The sequence below is a fragment of the Balaenoptera borealis genome, assembly GCF_965194805.1.
Source record: "Balaenoptera borealis genome assembly, chromosome: 7".
In the NCBI taxonomy this organism is placed as follows: domain Eukaryota; kingdom Metazoa; phylum Chordata; class Mammalia; order Artiodactyla; family Balaenopteridae; genus Balaenoptera; species Balaenoptera borealis.
Genome location: NC_138864.1, coordinates 28,906,299 through 28,927,323, shown reverse-complemented (window position 1 = coordinate 28,927,323; position 21,025 = coordinate 28,906,299). Strand labels below are relative to the sequence as shown.

Below are 21,025 nucleotides of genomic sequence, written 5' to 3'. Positions count from 1 at the left end.
GGGGAGGGGAGTGGGAAATACAAGCCTTTTTTAAAATGAAAATTTATTTATTAATAAATTTATTCATTTATTAATAACTTATTTATTATTAATAAAATTATTAATTTATTTATTTTAATAAATTTATTTATTTATTTACATTTTTGGCTGCCTTGGGTCTTCGTTGCTACACACGGGCTTTCCCTAGTTGCGGCAAGCGGGGCTACTCTTCATTGTGGTGCGCGGGCTTCTCACTGTGACAGCTTCTCTTGTTGTGGAGCACAGGCTCTAGGCGTGTGGCCTTCAGTAGTTGTGGCACGTGGGCTCAGTAGTTGTGGCTCGCGAACTCTAGAGCTCAGGCTCAGTAGTTGTGGCTCACAGGCTTAGTTGCTCTGCGGCATGTGGGATATTCCCGGACCAGAGCTTGAACCCGTGTCCCCTGCATTGGCAAGCAGATTCTTAACCACTGTGCCACCAGGGAAGTTCCTACAAGCCTTTTATTGTGGACATTTTTAGCCCTTATCATTCCAGTTTTTGCAGGTTCACACAAAATAAAGAGAAAAGATGGAAAAGAGAAAAACAGATTTGACATGAGATAGAATTTTTAGAAACAGTTCATCAAATGCCCATCTCTTTAAATTTTAAAAGGCTCACACTTAGACATATATTCATTAAACTTCAGAAAAATAAAGAAAGGAGAAGATATTAAAAGCTTCTAAAGACTTTTTTAAAAAGCCACTCAAAGAGCAGTGAGAAAGTGCCTGTCATGAGAATCTGTGTGATGTAGTATCTAAACACATGAGGTCTAGATTCAGGAGCTGCAGTTTATTAACCATGTGACTCAGGCAATTTATTTAACTTGTGCTTCAGTTATTTCAACTATAAAATGGAGATAATAATAGTTTCTATCTTGTTAAGACCTTGAAGTGCTTACTACAGTACCTAGACCTAATAAGCTGTTAATGTGTTGACTATAATAATTTTCAGACTTATCAAAGAGCAACCCTGAATGTGAGAAGAGAGTAGGGCAATGTACTCAGAGTTTATAATATGCTTTAAATGGTTGCAGTTATGAAATGAACACAATTACAGTGTCCATTTATAGTGTCCATATTTCTTCCTAACTAAAATTTGTTTTTAGCTCATGAATCCCAAATAGTGTTTGGCAGTAGAAGTTATTAACTGGCCAATTCAAGGTAACTCAGATACTTAGGGTTTTAAAGTTTGGGCTCTTGGGACTCTTTTCTTATCTTGCTTCTCCTGTTGATAGAAGGAATGAGTGGGAACGGGAGGTACCTAGGAGTGTTATGTCTGCTCCAAGTACTGATGTCTGTCCTTGATAGCCTCCCATGTCCGGCCTAGGATGCTGGCCACTGTCTCCATTGCAATAATTTGTTCCCAGATGGAATAATTTATGTCTCTGCTTTCATAGGAAATGTAAACTATTTTTTCTGGGGTGAATCTTTTTGATTCTCCTCCTGTCAATCTGGGTTCCATCTTAGTCTTTGTTGCAAAGACTAATGCTCTTAACTCAGCTATCTCCCAATACAGCTTGGACTATCTTTCTATAGCCTCAGCTACAGGGTCCCTTTGCCCCATTCCACTGTGAACCCTCAGCAGGCATGCTGGTTCATAATGCCAATCACATTTTGCATCACACTCAGAAATTTCCCAATCTTCTTCATGTTGATGACAGCCATGAATATCTAAATTGTAGCTAGCTTTTACACTAAGTTGCAACTATGCTTTTGCATCCAGGACACATACTAAAGGATGTGTAAATAAATCACGTGACTGGTGTGAAGATGTTAACTAGATTTAGAGATGAAAGAAATTACAGTATCACACAGTTACTGGAATCCATGGGAGAAAAATAATAAGCTTTATTTATAAAAATAAATCATAGCATGAAATTAGACTAACTTACACTGTAGGCATTTCTGTTGAGAAGAAACTTTTATTCAAAACTCAGCCTTTCCCTAAGATCTCTATCCCATTGCTCAATCTATATGTGGTGGGTACAGTTTTACTTTTCACTGTTTAGGCAACTGTCACAATCAATGAATGGATGAAAATAAGACTTAATGTGATGTGATACTTAGAGAATGTGATCTAAGGCTCTGTTTTGATCTTTAAAGTTTATAAATGTCTCTGGGATTCATGTATAATGCCATTTGGGTGTGGTTTCCTATGGTTAAAACACAAATAGTTTAATATTTTATGATTTTTTTTCATTTTGGTTCACCTGTATTTGATATATAACTTTGAAAAACACAACATTTGCTATTATTTCTTGTAGGACAAATACATGATACCTCTTTAAGTTTTTAGTGATCCAAAGATTAAACTATATAATGTGGTGTGTATGTCTAGTATGATAGCTTAATTTACAGAAATATGAACTTTAGCTGTGGTTTTAAATACCAACATCAATGACAAAAAAAATTTAAAGAGAAAAAAGATAAGAACGTTATGACTTCTTGTAAGAAACACCAGTAACCAATACTTTAAGTCACATTTTTGCTGTTTTATTTCAAGATTCTTTCAGTATTAGAGTGAAAAATAATTTGTATTTTAATTTGTTATAAAGTATAGTTGTGGGGACCTAGATGAAAAACAGTTATGTCTTTAAAAAAAAATTAAGACATCATAATTTCTCATCAACTGATCATGCCTTTTTATAGCACCTAAGTTCAAGGACATGTGGAATGAAATGTGATAAAGAGTCTATATACATTACATATTGCATTACCAATATCTAGCTTCAATAAAAGCTTCATCCAGCTTCTGTACCATGTGGTATATGAGTTAGACTCACTTTAATTGACTCCAGCTGTTAGTTTCTATGTGGAATAATGAATCATGATCTTTTCAGCATTGTCTAAAATGAGATATGTGTACAAAGGGAGAAAATGTGTAAAAAAAATAAATAATCACTAATCTATATTTATTGAGTGTACTAGGCCCAAATGCGGGAAGAAAAGGGAGAATCTAGAACATAGCAAAGTAAATAACGAACTAAATTAAAGGCATTCAGGCATAATGCAAAGAACAGATGTCTAGAAGTCAGTATACCTGGTGGCCCTGGCTTTACTGCTAAATACCCATGTGAGCAACTAAAGTGTAAATTATGCTTGCTCCCTACAGCCTAGGTTACATAAAGAGAGAGGCAGCAGTTTACCAGATTTGAATAGGCTGACAGGTGAGCTAGAGTGACAAAAGAGCATCTACCAGGGAGATAATACAGAGAACAGTGGTCAAAGAAAACCTGTAAACCCAGGCTAATCTAAGGCCATAGTCCCCTACAGGTATCCATGTACTGGTAGAATGTCATCTAGAAAGACAGAGAAGAGGGGCAGATGGTATTTTATAGTCAAATAAGATCAGTGGTTCTCAAACAACTACACAGTTGTAGAGCTCCATCTCATATTAATGAAATCAGATATTTAGGGTCAAAACCCAGACATCTGAGGTTGAAACACAGACAAGTATAAATTTTTTATGCTCCCCAGATAATTTTAATATATTGTCAAGGTTGGGAACTAGTGGGTTACATGGTCATTTTAAAGTTTTGCCCTTGAAGTGGCAGGTCACAAGACATTGGACTGGGGCTCAGTCCCTCAGGGAAGCCAAGCTTTAGTAATAGGAATATGGCACAAAGGGTGGGGAGAGCTATAGCTCCAGGATTAACATGAGTGACCAGTGGAACCAAGTGGACGGTAGACCCCACATCTAACTGGTGGCACATCTGAGGAAATGACCACACTTAGCCCTTAGTACTAAAGAAAGACCAGAGAGTAGTGGGAGGTGATGGCCAGAGTAGATTAAGAACCCTTATCAGTATTAGAAACTGGTTAGGAGAAAGATAGCAAACCAAATGATGCTAGGTAAACAGAGAGAAAAAGTGAAAGGCAGATGCTACTTCTGCTTTGATTACTTCATCAGCAAAATGAGGTTGACAGATCATTTTCTGCAGTACTCAGTGTCCACATCAGTCATCTGTTCCACTTCAGAAGCTTCTCACAAGGCATCACTCTAATAGCTACATTTTCATTTATTCTGTTCATCAGTATTTCAAAACATTCTAAAACGTACCTCTTTCACAAAAACTTGCAAAATGACCTAACAAAATTATGACATTTTAGCTCAAGTCATTTTGAATGATACTATATAAATAGTGCAATGAGAAAGAAAAAAGCAAATGAGTTAAAAGATTGGAAAGGAGAAGGTAAAATTATCATTGTATGTTGATGAAATGGCACTAGTTAAACTCTAGAGAATATCACAAACACTAAGTTATATAGTAAAGTGGCAGGTGCAAAATTAATATACAATACTAGGAGTCTTCCTATAAACACAGAATACATTAGAAGACAGGAATAAAAAGATTAAATATCTAGGGGAAAAGGCTAACAGGAAATGTGGAAAAGTACATTTAAAAATAAATGCTACTACACCTACCACCTCCATATTAGCTGTATTTTCTTTTCAGTGTGACTTGCAGGAATAAACTATGGTCCAACATTCAAAATAAATAAATAAATACTACTAAGGAACTTAAAGTAAATGAATAAATGGAAAAGTATGTTTTGAGCATGATGAGAAAATCTGTAATAAAAACATCAGTTATCACTAAATCAATTTTTTAAATTAACAAAAGAAATGTAGTAAGAATTTATTTTTAAATTAAACACATTAATTTTAAAGTTTATAAGGAAAAGGATACCCATAATATTAAATTTTCATAAGGCAAAAAATGAAAATGACTTTAACAATCATATTTTGGTTGTCTAGAAAAGACCACATCAAGGAAAAGGAAAGACTATGAAAAAACATGGGATTTTTGTCCAGGCAGGAATTATTTTCTGGATGAAGGTATTGACTAGTAGAGAATCAATCACAGATGGATCACAGACAGAGTCTGGGCTATGTAGTTGGGTTCTTTACTTCTCCACTTTTTTCTTAGAAATCCACATATGAAAACTAGGCTTTCAAGATTAATTTGATATAGAGGGCATTTATGTAGCTCATCAGCTTCAGTCCCCTTACTAAATCAGATACAACATTGCATTTTCTCAGAAAACAACATAACACTTGTACTCTTCTTCTGATCTCACCCACACTTTCCACTTTTGTGTCTCTTCTGAGGCCTTCCTTCTACCTCCCAAAGCTTACTCATAACTTGGCCTCATTTCTTCCATCCATCAGGTTTTCAAGTAATACAATTCCTTCCTATAGATTCCAAGACAAACAATACTGTTTGAATCCATTCGATTTAACTGCAACTGAAACTACTAAGCATCCTTATATTTGCTGTAATAAAGATATGATCACTGCCCCTTGCCTTTACATACTGATTCAATAAACCTTCATGACATCACTATTTATTGGATCTTAATGTCCTTATCACAATTATAAAATAAATTATTATGACATGTTTTATTGGAAAATAATCTGATTTCAGAGTTTTAAAAATTATTAGCCTGTGAAGAGTTAATTGTGTGTTACATGCTTTGTGGATTTATTCCATACTTTCAGATTCATTATTAATTTATTCAAACACTGACTAGTTTACAGTTTCATAATTCACTGTATTACTTTAGATGTATGGTATATTCATGAGCTTTGGGGAAAAACATTTAGAACAGCAATATTTTAAGCCAAAAAATAAAAACACGTTTCTTTCCTTTTGCTAAAAACATATATCTAGTTGACATTATTTTTTTCTGATGTTCACCCATATGGTTGAGACATAAGTAAGATTTTTAAGACTGATGTGACATGGTACTACATTTTAGTTTCAAGTTTTGTTTTTCTGTGAGTACAAACTGCATTTATCTTAACACAGGGGTGAAGCAAAGCTTATTCTTCACAAAGAGGTTCTTTTATATCTTATAGTTTATCATTATTGATAGTCATAGCAGAGAAAATATATTAAACATTTCTTTCCTCTAAGTAAACTGCCAATCCTTACTGTTCATTTAGAAAAGATAGATTTTTGTTCACCTGAAGCATAGAATTTGGCTCTAGGTCACTGAAACAGTTTGAAAAATGACCTTTAAAATGTTTATATTAACAAAGAACCTGTATTGTATGTATTCATTTTTGTTTCAGAAGAAGTCATTCATTTGACACCCTTTGAGCAATATGGTTAATCTATCACTGTGGTTCATTTTATGACATAATTTAGAAAAGGCATATTGTTTCAACTGAATTATACAAATAGCATTCAGGTCATCTGAAAAGTTTGTTTTATTTTTTACACCTCCAGAATATTTTTGCCAAAGTGTATACACAGTTTACTTGAAGATGGAATAATTATTATTTTTAACTTTTTCACTGCAGATTTATTTCATGCCCAGCATCAGGAATGTACAAGAAAAGGAGGGAATCTCATGCAATGAAAAGGAGGAGGAGAAGGAAGGGAAGGAGGAAGAGAAGGAGGGAAAGGAAGAGGGAAGAAGGGGGGGGAGTAAAACAGTAACCTATTAGGTTAATGGTGTTGATGAGATTAAAGAGAGTAGGTAAAAGACAGCAAACCACTGACCTTAATGACTGTGATTGCAATGAGGTGTTAAGGACAGAAACCACCCTTGATGAATTAAGCAGGAATTGAGATAACAGCATTAAAAGCATATTATGTTGCTAGTGAGTCAATGTGTTTTGCAGAGAATAATTGCAGAAAGATATAGGGGAAGGCTGGGTTCAAGTTTCGTTTCTTGAAACAAATAGGCATTTTGACCCTCTCCACATATTTGCATTTGAATTGAAAAAAATCTGTAGGATTAAAATAGCCTCCAAAGAAGTCTGAGGAAAATTAAATGAGGCAATTGTCATCATTAATTTGTAGTATGAAATTGACATAAATCCTTTATTTTTTAAATTTTGCAAAAGAAAACCTTTTTATCCAGTCTCAATAGTCTCATATTAACAACAATAAGTGTCTGAATTATTTGTTGTAACCACACATTATTCAATCACCCTGCTTCAAACAGATTTTCTTACTAGAACTACAGACCTATTCTTGATACTCTTTGTAACTTTTCAAAATAATCCACTAACCCAATAAAAAAATGTATTTGATTAGAATGTAAATTAACTAGAAGTGTATCAAACAGGAAATTAACGTATTATCATCAACTCTGTTCAGACATAAAATTCTGGCAAGCTTGAGAGATTTACTTTTCCTTCAGTAGCATATGCCATGCAACTCAAAGTCTTAATGTGTGGGAAATGGCTTTTTGATGGCAGGTGTTATTACAGAAGAATTGTATAGTATTTAAAAGTTCACATTTTCCAATGTACAGGATTAAATGCATGTATTATACCTTAAAAGAATAGTTTGACCTCAAATTAGTACATGGATCTCCACTACCTATAAGTCATTAAAAAGGTAATAATAATTGTATAATTGCAAATGTTTCCATTATAATATTAATAAGAACATAGAAACATTTTAAGGTAAGATGTGGAATATAAAATGTATAATTACTTCTTCCAGTGTTTCCAGGATGAACTTAGAGCCTCGTAAAAATTATATAACACACCAGAAGCATTCTCAGAAATATGTGTACAGAATATGTTGATAGAAAATTCTATAAAAAGTTTAAAGGAGGTATTATATATTCAAGACACAAACCAAGGATGCTGCATAAATAACTTCTTATTTAAATTAAAAAAAGTATAAGTATAAATTAAAATACTGAACTATGTTATTCACTACTAGCACATAGCAATTTTCACATGGTTAGTTCCACGCACCAGGATCATTTTGATTGAGTTAGTGATTGTCCAAAGGGGAGCTACATATCTTTGTTAGCTTGATTTAGTCTCATTTTGCCTTCGTTTGCAAGGCAGAAAATTCTAGATTTTTCTTTTCTTTTCTTGAAGTATAGTTGATTTACCCAGTTTTTTCTATAAAGTGCTTACTATCCAATAAGACTAGAATTACTAAGGTTTACTACCATCGTTGTTTATGGTAAATGTCATTAATTAAGGTTTAATTTTTGTGCAGTGTAACCAGAGAATGTTGTATATAGTAGTACTACTGGTTTGTACTTTCAGAATATTTTCTTTGTGAAATAATATATGGTCAATTTTTGTGACTATTCCATTAACCCCGGAAAAGAAGATAATTTCTTCATTTTTAGAGTACAGAGTTTGATGTATATCAATTAGCTCTTCCTTCTTAACTATATTATTTTGGCCTACATCTTTCTTTAATTATCTTCCTGCTCTCTTAGAGAAAAATATAAATTAAAATTTTGTATCTCTTATAAATCACATTCTTTTATTAGGTGAAGCCCACATTCTACCTCAGCTAACCAGGAAGAAAAGTGAGGAGACAAAACTAACCAATATCAGGAATCAAATGGAGAAAAAACTACTGATTAAAAGGATAATAAAAAATGCTATGCCTCCCCCCACAAAAAAAAACACCTATGCCCATAAATTCAGTAACTTAGATGAAATGGAGAAATTCCTTGAAAGACACAAACTACCAAAACTCACCAAAGAAATAGATAAACCAAATAGCCCTATGTCTGTTAAAGAAATTAAATTGTAGTTAAAACCTATTGAAAAAATTAAATTGTAGTTTAGGTTATAGGTTTTGAGAGCTTGGCCAAGATGGTGGAGTAGGAAGACCCTGAGCTCACCTCCTCTCATGGGCACACCAAAATTACAAATACTTACAGAGCACATATTGATAAGAAAGACTGGAATCTAGCAGAAAATATCTTCTACAAATATATATGTGTGTGTGTGTGTGTGTGTGTGTATATATGTAGACACACACACACACACACACACACATACATATATACCACAATGAGATAAGGAGTGGCCGAGTCACAGTATAGTCAAGATCCTTATCACCTGGGTGGGCAACCCCCAAATGAGAGAATAATTACAATTGCAGAGGTTCTCCTCAAAGAGCAATGGGTCTGAGACCCATGTTGGGCTCCCCAGCCCAGGGGTCCTGCATCAGAAAGAGGAACCCCCAGAATGTTTGGCTTTGAAGGCCAGCAGGGTTTACTTTTGTGAGGCCCAGAATGCTGTGGGAAATAGAGACTCCATTCCTAAAGTGCACACACAAAATCTCACATGCTCCAGGTCCCAGGGCAGAAGCAATCAATTGAAAGAAGCCTAGGTCAGACCCAACTGCTGATTTTGGAGGGTATACTGGAGAGGCAAGAGGCAACTGGAGCTCACACTATGACACAGACACTGGAAGGAGTCATTTTTGGAAGCTTATTCTACCATGTGGACACTGGTGCTATCAAGTGTCATTAGGAATCCTAGCTTATTAGCACCAGGAACCAGTCCCATGAACAAGCCTGCTGGCATCAGTATTGAGAAGCCTCAGGCCAAGCAACTAGCTGTGCAGGGACACAGCTATACCCACCAGCAGGCAGGCTGCCCTGCCTCAGCCACAAAAGGACACAGGTCTGTCCTACAGAAGGCCCAGGACCCTGTTCCAAATCAGAGGGCCAGCACTAGCCCTGGGACCATCCTCACTTACTGGTGGGCAGGTACCAGCTCCAGGACACCTGAGCCTGGGTCACACACACCAGCAGGCGGACACCAATCCCAGGACCACTGCAGTCTCACAGCTTGCAGTGGCAAGCCACGGAACAAATCTCAGTAAGTTTAAGAAACCTGAAATCATATAAAGCATCTTTTGCATCCACAACACTATGGGACTAGAAATCAACTACAAGAAAAAAACTGCAAAAAACACAAACATGACTGGCTAAATGATATGATACTAAACAACCAATGAATCAATGAACAAATCAAAGAAGAAATAAAATAATATCTAGAGAAAAATGAAAACAAAACCACAAAGATAAAAAATCTATGGGATGCAGCAAAAGCAGTTCTAAGAGGGAAGTTTATACCAATACAAGCTCAATCAGGAAACAAGAAAAATTTCAAACAAACAACTTAAACTTACACCTAAAGGAACTGTAAAAAGAAGAACGAATGAAATTGAAAGTTAGTAGAAGGAAAGAAATCATAAAGAGCAGAGCAGAAGTAAATGAAATAGGTACTAAAAAAAATAAAAGAAAGATCAATGAAAGTAAGAGGTGGATCTTTGAAAAGATAAACAAAATTGATAAACGTTTAGCCAGACTCATCAAGAAAAAAAAAAGAGGACCCAAATCCAAGAAATCAGCAATGAAAAAGGAGAATTAACAACTGATGCCACAGAAATACAAAGGATCATAAGAGGCTAATATGAGCAACTATATGCCAATAAAGTGGACAATTTAGATGAAATGGACAAATTCCTAGAAACATACACTCTCCCAAAACTAAAGCAGGAACAAATAGAAAATTTCTTCTATTTTCTAGAACAAACCAATTACCAATAATGAAATTGAATCAGTAATAATAATTTTTAAAAACTCCCAAAAAACAAATGTCCAGAACTAGATTCTTCACAGGTGAATTCTACCAAACATTTAGAGAAGAGTTAACACATGTCCTTCTCAAACTATTCCAAAAAATTACAGAGGATGGAATGCTTCTGAATTCATTCTCTGAGGCCATTATCACCCTGATACCAAAACCAGACAAAGAAATCACAAAAGATGAAAATTCCAGACTAATATTACTAAAGAACATAGATGTAAAAATCCTCAACAAAATATTGGAAAAGCAAATCCAGCAATACATTAAAAGGCTCATACACCATGATCAAGTGGGATTTACTCCAGGGATGCAAGGATTTTTCAATATTCACAAGTCAATGTGATACACCACATTAACATGTTGAAAAATAAAAATTTTATGATCATCTCAACGGACACAGAAAAAGCTTTTGATAAAATTCAACATCCATTTTAGATAAAAACTCCCCAGAAAGTGGGTATAGATGGAAAATCACTGAACATAATAAAGGCCATATGTGATAAGCCCATAGCTAACATCATACACAATAGAGAAAAGCTGAAAGCATTTCCTTTACAATCAGGAACATGATAAGGTTTGGCCACTATCACCACTTTTATTAAAGGTGCTATTGGAAATCCTAGCCACAGCAATCATACAAGAAAAAGAAATAAAAGAAATACAAATTGGAAAGGAAGAAGTAAAACTGTTACTTTCTGCAAATGACATAATATTATATGTAGAAAATCCTCGGGACACTTCCCCAAAACTACTAGAGTTCTACAATAAATGTGGCAAAGTTTCAGGATACAATATTAATATGCAAAAATCATATTAATATGATTTGCAAAATGGATCCAACATACATTAAAAGGATTGTACACCATGATCAAGTTGGATTTATCCCAGGGATGCAAGGATTTTTCAATAACTGCAAATCAACCAGTGTGATACACCATATCAACAAATTGAAGAATAAAAATCATATGATCAAGTCAATAAATGCAGAAAAAGCTTTCAACAAAATTCAACACCAATTTATGATAAAAACTCTCCAGAAAGTGGGCATAGAGGGAACCTACCTCAACATAATAAAGGCCATGTATGACAAACCTACAGCTATCATCTTATTCAACTGTGAGAAGCTGAAAGCATTTCCTCTGAGATCAGTAACAAGACAAGGATATCCACTCTTGCCACTCTTTTTCAATGTAGTTTTGGAAGTCCTAGCCACGGCAATCAGAGAAGAAAAAGAAATAAAAGGAATCCAAATTGGAAACGAAGAAGTAAAACAGTAACTGTTTACAGAAGACATGATACTATACATAGAAAATCCTAAAGATGCTACCAGAAAACAACTAGGGCTCATGAATGAATTTGGTAAAGTTGCAGGATACAAAATTAATACATAGAAATCTGTTGCATTTCTACACACTAACAATGAAAGATTAGAAAGAGAAATTAAAGAAACAATCCGATTTACCTTCACATCAAAAAGAATAAAATACCTAGGGATAAAGCTACCTAAGGAGGTAAAAGACCTGTACTCTGATTTCTTTCATCAATGTCTTACAGTTTTCAAAGATGACACAAACAGATGGAAAGATATACCATGTTCTTGGACTAGAAGAATGAATATTGTCAAAATAAATACACTACCCAAGGCAATCTACAGATTCAATGCAATCCTTATCAAATTACCAATGGCATTTTTCATAGAGCCAGAACAAACAATTTTACAATTTGCATGGAGACGCAAAAGACCCCGGATAGTCAAAGCAATATTGAGAAAGAAAAACAGAGCTGGAGGAATCAGGCTCCCAGATTTCAGACTGTACTACAAAGCTACAGTAATCAAAACAGTATGGTACTGGCACAAAAACAGAAATATAGATCAATGGAACAGGATAGAAACCCAGAAATAAACCCACACACCTATGGTCAATTGATCTATGACAAAGGAGGCAAGACTATACAATGGAGAAAAGACAGTCTCTTCAATAAGTGGTGTTGGGAAAACTGGATAGCTACATGTAAAAGAATGAAATTAGAACACTCCCTAACACCATACACAAAAATAAACTCAAAATGGATTCAAGACCTAAATGTAAGACCAGACACTAGGAAATTCTTAGAGGAAAACATAGGCAGAACACTCTTTGACATAAATCACAGCAAGATCTGTTTTGACCCACCTCCTAGAGTAATGTAAATAAAAACAAAAATAAACAAATGGGACCTAATTAAACTCAAAAGGTTTTGCACAGCAAAGAAAACCATAGACAAAACAAAAAGACAACCCACAGAATGGGAGAAAATATTTGTAAATCAGGCGACCAACAAGGGATTAGTGTCCAAAATTTACAAACAGCCCACGTGACTCAATATCAAAGAAATCAAGCAACTCAATTAAAAAATAGGCAGAAGACCTAAATAGATATTTCTCCAAAGAAGACATACGTATAGCCAAGAGGCACATGAAAAGATGCTCAACATCACTAATTATTAGACAAATGGTAAGCAAAAGTACAATGAGTTTAATTAAGTCCCATTTGTTTATTTTTATTTTTACTTCCATTACTCTAAGATCTAGAGAATATCATACTAAGTGAAGTCAGACAGAGAAAGACAAATACCATATGATATCACTTATATGTGGAATCTAAAAAATAATACAAATAAGTCTATATACAAAACAGAAACAGACTTACAGACATAGAAAACAAACTTATGGTTACCAAAGGGAAAAGGGAGGAGGGGAGGGAGAAATTAGGAGTATGAGATTCATAGATACAATCTACTACACATAAATAGATAAACAACAAGGATTTACTAGATAGCACAGGGAAATATATTCAATATTTTGTAATAACCTATAATGGAAAATAATCTGAAAAAATATATATAACTGAATCACTCTGCTGTACATCTGAAACTAATGCAATACTGTAAATCAACTATACTTCAATGAAAAAAAAAAAGATGTGTTTCCTTGCTAAACAAAACAAACAACCAAAAGAGTACAATGAGATATCACCTCACACAAGCCAGAATGGCCATCATCAAAAAGTCTACAGACAATAAATGCTGGAGAGGGTGTTGATAAAAGGGATTGTTGGTGGGAATGTGAATTGGTATAGCCATTATGGAGAACAGTATGGAGGTTCCCTAAGAAACTAAAAATAGAGCTATCATATGATCCAGCAATCCCACTCCTGGGCACATACCCAGAGAAAACCATGGTTCCAAAGGATACATGTACCCTAGTGTTCACTGCAGTGCTGTTTACAATAGCCAAGGCATGGAAGCAACCTAAATGTCCATCGATAGAGGGATGGATAAAGAAGATGTGGTACATATATACAATGCAATATTACTCAGCCATTAAAAAGAATGAAGTAATGTCATTTGCAGCAATGTGGATGGACGTGGAGATTATTATACTAAGTGAAGTAAGTCAGACAGACAAAGACAAATATCGCTTATATGCAGAATTTTTAAAAAATGATACAAATGGAATTGGCATATACACACTACTGTAATTAAAATAGATAACCAAAAAGGATCTCCTGTACAGCACAGGGAACTCTACTCAATATTCTATAATAACCTAACTGGGAAAAGAGTTTGGAAAAAAATAGATATATGTATAACTGCATCACTTTGCTGTACACCTGAAACCAACACAACATTGTAAATCAACTATATTCCAACATAAAACAAAAAATTTTTAAAAATAAATGAATAACAACAACAAAAAAGAATAAACCCATGCACCTATGCTCAATTAGTCTAACAAAAAAGGAGGCAAGAATATACAATGAAGAAAGGACCGTTTCTTCAATAAGTGGTGCTGGGAAAACTGGACAGCTACAGGTAAAAGAATGAAATTAGAAAAATTTCTAGCACTATATAAAAAAAATCAAACTTGGTTAAAGAGCTAAATGTGAGACCAGAAACCATAAAACTCCTAGAAGAAAACATAGGCAGAACACTCTCTGACATAAATCGTCACAATATTTTTTTGGATATGTCTCCTAAGGCAAAAGAAACAAAAGCAAAAATAAACAAATAGAACCTAATTAACCTTAAAAGCTTTTGCACAGCAAATGAAGCCACTGACAAAATGAAAAGACACCCTACTTAATGGGAGAAAATATTTGCAAATGGTATGACCGCTAAGGGGTTAATATCGAAATATATCAACACCTCATACAACCCACTATCAAAAAAACAAAAAACAAAAAAAAAAAAACCACACACACACACACACACAAAATAGTCAGAAAATGGGCAGAAAATCTGAACAGACATTTTCCCAAAGAAGTCATACAGATGGACAACAGGTGTACAAGATGTTCAACATAACTAATGATCAGAGAAATACAAATCAAAACCCCAATGAGATGTCACTTCACACCTGTCAGAACGGATATTATCAAAAAGACCACAAAAAACAAATGTTGGTAAGAATGTCGAAAAAACGGTACCCTTGTACGCTGTTTCTGGGAATGTAAATTAGTGCAGCCACTGTGGAAATCAGTGTGGAGTTTCCTCCAAAAAAAACCTAAAAATAGAAATATCATTTGATCCAACAATTCCACTCCTGGGTATATATCTGAAGAAAATGAAAACACTAATTTGAAGAGATACCTGTACATCAATAATGTTCATAGCAGTATTATTTACAATAGCCAAGATATGGAAGCAGCCCAAGTGCCCATCAATAGAGGGATGGATAAAGAAGATGTGGTATATATATATAATGGAATATTACTCAGCCATAAAAAAGAACAAATTTTGCCATTTGCAAAAAAAATGGTGGATCTGGAGGGTATTATGTTTAATGAAATAAATCAGAGTGAAAGAAAATGGTTTATATGATCACTTCTATGTGGAACCTAAAAAAATGAATGAATATGAGAAAACAGAAACAGACTTACAGATATAGAGAACAAACTAGTGGTTACAAGTGGAGAGTGGGAATGAGGAGAGGGCAAAATAGGGTAGAGGATTAAGAGGTAGAAATTAATATGTATAAAATAATAAGCTACAAACATTGTACAGCACAGGAAATATAGCCAATATTTTAAATAAATTTAAATGGAGTATAATCTATAAAAAACATGAATCACTATGTTTTACACCTGAAACTAATATTGTAAACCAACTATACCTCAATAAAATAAATAAAATACAATTATAGGTTTTAACTCACTGAAGGTCCAAATGATTTCAAAAGTGAATCTACCAAACATTTAAAAATAAATAATGTCAGTTATTTATAATGATGGAACTACATAATATATGTACTGGTAGAACTACAAAATCATTTCCCAAAAATAGAATCAGTGGAAACAATCTTCCAATGTTATTATGACTTCAGCATATTATCAAAACCAGACAAAGACATTATAAGTACAGATCAATCTCTCATGAATATGGACAGAAAATCCCTAACAAAGTATTAGCAAATTTAATCCAGGAATGTATAAAAAAGACAACACATCATGACCAAGTGAAATTTATCCACAGAATGCAAGGCTGTTTCAATATTGGAAAACAACCAATGAATCTGATCATATTAAGAGGCTAAAGAAGAGAAACCATATCAGTAGATGTAAAAAAAGCATTTGACAAAATGCAAGATCCATTCATGATGAAAACTCTCAGTGAACTGTGATAGAAGGTAAAATGTTTAACCTAATGCAGAGTATCTATAAAAAGTCCTTAGCTAATATTATAGCTAAAGTTGAGAAACTGAATGATTTCCCTCTAATATCTTGAACAAGGCACGAATGTCCCCTCTCACCACTCCTCTTCAATATCACACTGAAAGTCCTAACTAGTGCAATACAGCAAGAAAGATAAATAAAAGCAATCAAACTGGAAAGAAATAAAACTGTCTTTATTCAGATGACATGATTTCCTATGCAACAAGTCCCAATGAATCTATAAAATTTTTTTCCAGAAATATTAAATGAGTTTAAGCAAATTTGTAGGTACAAGGTCAATTTACAAAAATCAATTGTATTCTGATATACTGGGAATTAATAATTGGAATTGAAGGTAAAAAAAAAATACCATGTAAAATAATAGCCTAAAATGAAGGTAAAAAAAATATACCATGTAAAATAATAGCCTAAATGAAGTTACAAATCTAACAAATTCATTCAGGTTATGTATGTGGAAAACTATAAATCGCCAATGAGAGAAATCAAAGAAATCTAAATAAGTTGAGAGAGATGTCATATCCATGGATTGGAAACCTCAATATTGTTAAAATGTTAATTCTTTCCAAGTGGATCAATAGATTTAATGCAATCTCAATCAAGAATCCATTAAGAATTTATTAGATAATGACTAGCTGATTCTAAAATTTACATTCAAATCAAAGGAACTAGATTAGCAAAATAATCTGTAAAGGAAGAACAAAGTTGAAGAACTCATATATTCCAATTTCAAGATTTACTCTGTTGTTTCAATAATCAAGACAGTGTATCTCTAGAGAACTAGCACTATGGCTTCTGGCTACAAGATTGGCCCATCCATCCTCAACAGAGACCTGGCCAGTTTAGGGGCCGAGGGCCTCCAGATGCTGGACTCTTGGGCCAATTATCTGCACCTGGATGTAATGGACGGGCATTTTGTTCCCAACATCACCTTTGGTCACCCTGTGGTAGAAAGCCTCTGAAAGCAGCTAGGCCAGGACTCTTTCTTTGACATGTATATGATGGTGTCTGGGCCAGAAGAGTGGGTAAATCCAATGGCTGTAGCAGGAGCCAATCAATTTACCTTTCATCTTGAGGCTACCGAGAACCCAGGGGCTTTGATCAAAGACATTTGGGAGAATGGAATGAAGGTTTGTTTTGCTATCAAACGAGGGACTACAATTGAATATGTGGCACCATGGGCTAATCAAATAGATATGGCCTTGGTTATGGCAGTGGAACCTGGGTTTGGAGGGCAGAAATACATGGAAGATATGATGCCAAAAGTTCACTGGTTGAGGACCCAGTTCTCATCTTTGGACATAGAGATTGATGGTGGAGTAGATCCTGACACTATCCATAAATGTGCAGAGGCCGGAGCTAACATGGTTGTGTCTGGCAGTGCCATTTTGAGGAGTGAAGATCCCAGATCTGTGATCAACCTGTTAAGAAAGGTTTGGTCAGAAGCTGCTCAGAAACGTTCTCTAGATCGATGAAACCACAAGGAGTCCAGTGTTCCTGCTTATGAGATCTCCTTTATACTGGAAAACAAGAATATTAACTACCAAATCATACCACAATTGAGGCAGTGTTACTTTTCTGAGCAATTATTTATTCCAGTAACTAAATCCATTATGCCAGATGTTCCAAGAGGTTAGAAATTTGCGTGTATAACTACATTTTTAGGATGGAATTTAAAGATCAGTGTGGTAAAATACCATTTTTACTGGGAGACGATTTTTATAACGAATAAAAATATTGCTGTATTAAGATTATGAACAGAAATGTGTCTTAATGCCTAAGGAAGGCATATTAGCTACTATGAAAAACAAAGTGTAGTACTGGAAAAAGGACAGACACATAGATGAGGAAATCAAATAAAAAGGAATAGATCCACACGAATATAACCAACAGCTTTTGACAAAGGCTCAATGGTAACTTAATAAAGGACAGTCTCTTCAACAAGTGAAGTTGGAAAAACTGGACATTGATATGCAAAAATAAAAAATAAAAAAGTAATAAAAATAAGCCCCAGCACACAAATCACACCTTATACAAAAATGTGATCATAGGTCAAAATGTAAGACATTAAACTGTAAAATTCGTCTTCAATTTTTTAGAGATGGCACCAACAGCAAAACCCATGAAAGAAACTATCAATAAATTGGACATTATCAAAATGTTAGAAATTTCTCTGCAAAAGACACTGTTAAGAGAAAGAAAAGACAAACCACAGACTGTGAGAAAGTATTTGAAAATCACATCTCTGATAAATGGCTTCAAGGAGAACATATTGAAAACTCTCAAAATTCAACCATAAGAAAACAACCCAATAAAATATGGTTAAAAGATCTTAACAGAACTTCACCAAAGATAAACAGATTAAAAAAATAAATACATCAAGTGATGGTCAATATCCTTTATAATTAGAGAAATGCAAATTAAAACAATGAGATGTCACTACACACCTATTAAGTAACTAAAATCCCCCCAGATGACAGTACCAAATGTGGGCAAGAATGTGGAACATTTATTGTTTAGGGAGTTCAAAATTGTTCAGGCACTTTGGAAGACATTTTGGCAGTTTTTTATAAAGTTAAATATAGATTTACCATAGAATCCAGAAATTTCACTTCTAGGTATTCACCCAGGTTATCTGAAAACTTATGTTCACACATAAAACACTTTTATAGCTGTTTTCTTCATATAACTAAAACTAGAAGCAACCAAGTTGTTCCCCAAAAGGGGAATGGAGAAATAAATAATGTAATACTATTCAGAAATAAAAAGAAATGAGCTATAGTTTCATGCTACATGAATAAATCTTAAATGCATTTTGCTAAGTGGAAAAAGCCAGTCAGAAAAGGCTACCTATTAAATGACTCCATTTATATGGCCTTCTGGAAAAAGCAACACAATCAAGATGGAAAACAGATCAGTAGTTGCTAGTTGTTGTTCAAGAGGGGTGGGAGGTTAACTACAGAGAGGACACACAAGGGAACTATAGATATATAAGTCTATAATATTAGAAAAAGGGCCATCATCCAGGATGCTGGGGGATGCCACGATGGAATGTTGACTGTAACAAATAAAGGTAACTCTATTACCAACATGTGAGATGATAACCACACTGAGGGGAAGTGAGGGAGAAACTGCCTTAACTAATCTTGGAAAATGATGTTTGACTGGAACTATTGGTCTAAAGACAAAAAGGAACTTATAAATATACAAATATAATGAATGGTGGATTGTGGGAGCCAGGTTTCTCAATGTCAGAGAGGGAAAGCAGAGATGATAAAGAAGGAAAGGCTAATAGGTGAAGTAAGCAAGACAGCAGACTATGAGATCCCAGTGCTTCCCCTCCAAAACAACAACAGCAACAAACATAATAAATAACATCTACACAGCAATGAAAATAGCTCTGGGAGACCTCTGAAGTATAGTAAAGGAGGTGCAGAAACACTTGGAGCACAGACACTGAGGATGCCTTCACAGAAAACATAGGAAGCATTTTGCTTGCATCACCCCATTCTCCAGTCTGGCACAGCTAGGTGCCAAGAGGAATCCTCTTGGTGTTACTGCTCTCCATGGGAGAAAGGATATATAAACTGAAAGACAGGTCACTTGAAATTATCCAGTCAGAGAAAAAAAAAGAAAAAAGGAATGACATGGAGTGTTCTGCTGATGTTTTCCTCTAAGAGTTTTATAGCGTCTGGCCTTGCACTTAGGTCTTTCATCCATTTTGGGTTTATTTTTGTGTATGGTGTTAGAGTGTTCTAATTACATTATTTTACATAGGCAGAACACTCTATGACATAAATCACAGCAAGATCCTTTTTGACCCACCTCCTACAGAAATGGAAGTAAAAACAAAAATAAACAAATAGGACCTAATGAAACGTAAAAGCTTTTGCACAGCAAAGGAAACCATAAACAAGAGCAAAAGACAACCCTCAGAATGGGAGAAAATATTTGCAAGTGAAGCAACTGACAAAGGATTAATCTCCAAAATTTACAAGCAGCTCATGCAGCTCAATATCAAAAAAACAAACAATTCAATCCAAAAATGGGCAGAAGACCTACATAGACATTTCTCCAAAGAAGATCTACAGATTGCCAACAAACACATGAAAAGATGCTCAACATCACTAATCATTAGAGAAATGCAAATCAAAACTACAATGAGGTATTACCTCACACTGGTCAGAATGGCCATCATCAAAAAATCTACAAACAGTAAATGCTCGGGAGGGTGTGGAGAAAAGGGAATCCGCTTGCACTGTTGGTGGGAATGTAAATTGATACAGCCACTATGGAGAACAGTATGGAGGTTCCTTAAAAACCTAAAAATAGAACTACCATATGACCCAGTGATCCCACCACTGGGCATATACCCTGAGAAAAGCATAATTCAAAAAGAGTCATGTACCACAATGTTCATTGCAGCTCTATTTATAATAGCCAGGACATGGAAGCAACCTAAGTGTCCATCAACAGATGAATGGATAAAGATGTGGCACATATATACAATGGACTATTACTCAGCCATAAAAAGAAATGAAATTGAGTTATTTGTAGTGAGGTGGATGGACCTAGAGACTGTCATACAGAGTGAAGTAAGTCAGAAAGAGAAAAATAAATACCATATGCTAACACATATATATGGAATCTAAATAAATAAATAAAATGGTTCTGAAGAACCTAGGGGCAGGACAGGAATAAAGATGCAGACGTAGAGAATGGACTTGAGGACATGGGGAGGGGCAAGGGTAAGCTGGGACGAAGTGAGAGAGTAGCATGGACTTATATATACTACCAATTGTAAAATAGATAGCTAGTGGAAGCAGCAGCATAGCACAGGGAGATCAGCTCAGTGCTTTGTGACCACCTAGAGGGGTGGCAGAGGGAGGGTGGCAGAGGGAGGGTGGCAGAGGGAG

General features: G+C 34.8%; 1 pseudogene across 1 annotated transcript in view; it reads left to right on the top strand.

Moving 5' to 3' along the window:
- The first annotated feature begins 238 nt into the window (after window positions 1-238).
- The window catches only part of LOC309632169 (ribulose-phosphate 3-epimerase pseudogene), a 35,076-nt pseudogene continuing 14,289 nt past the window's right edge, over window positions 239-21,025 (top strand). The window contains exon 1 of the transcript XR_014249535.1: window positions 239-20,998. The product of XR_014249535.1 is annotated as a ribulose-phosphate 3-epimerase pseudogene (transcript). The remainder of the gene's footprint in view (window positions 20,999-21,025) is intronic.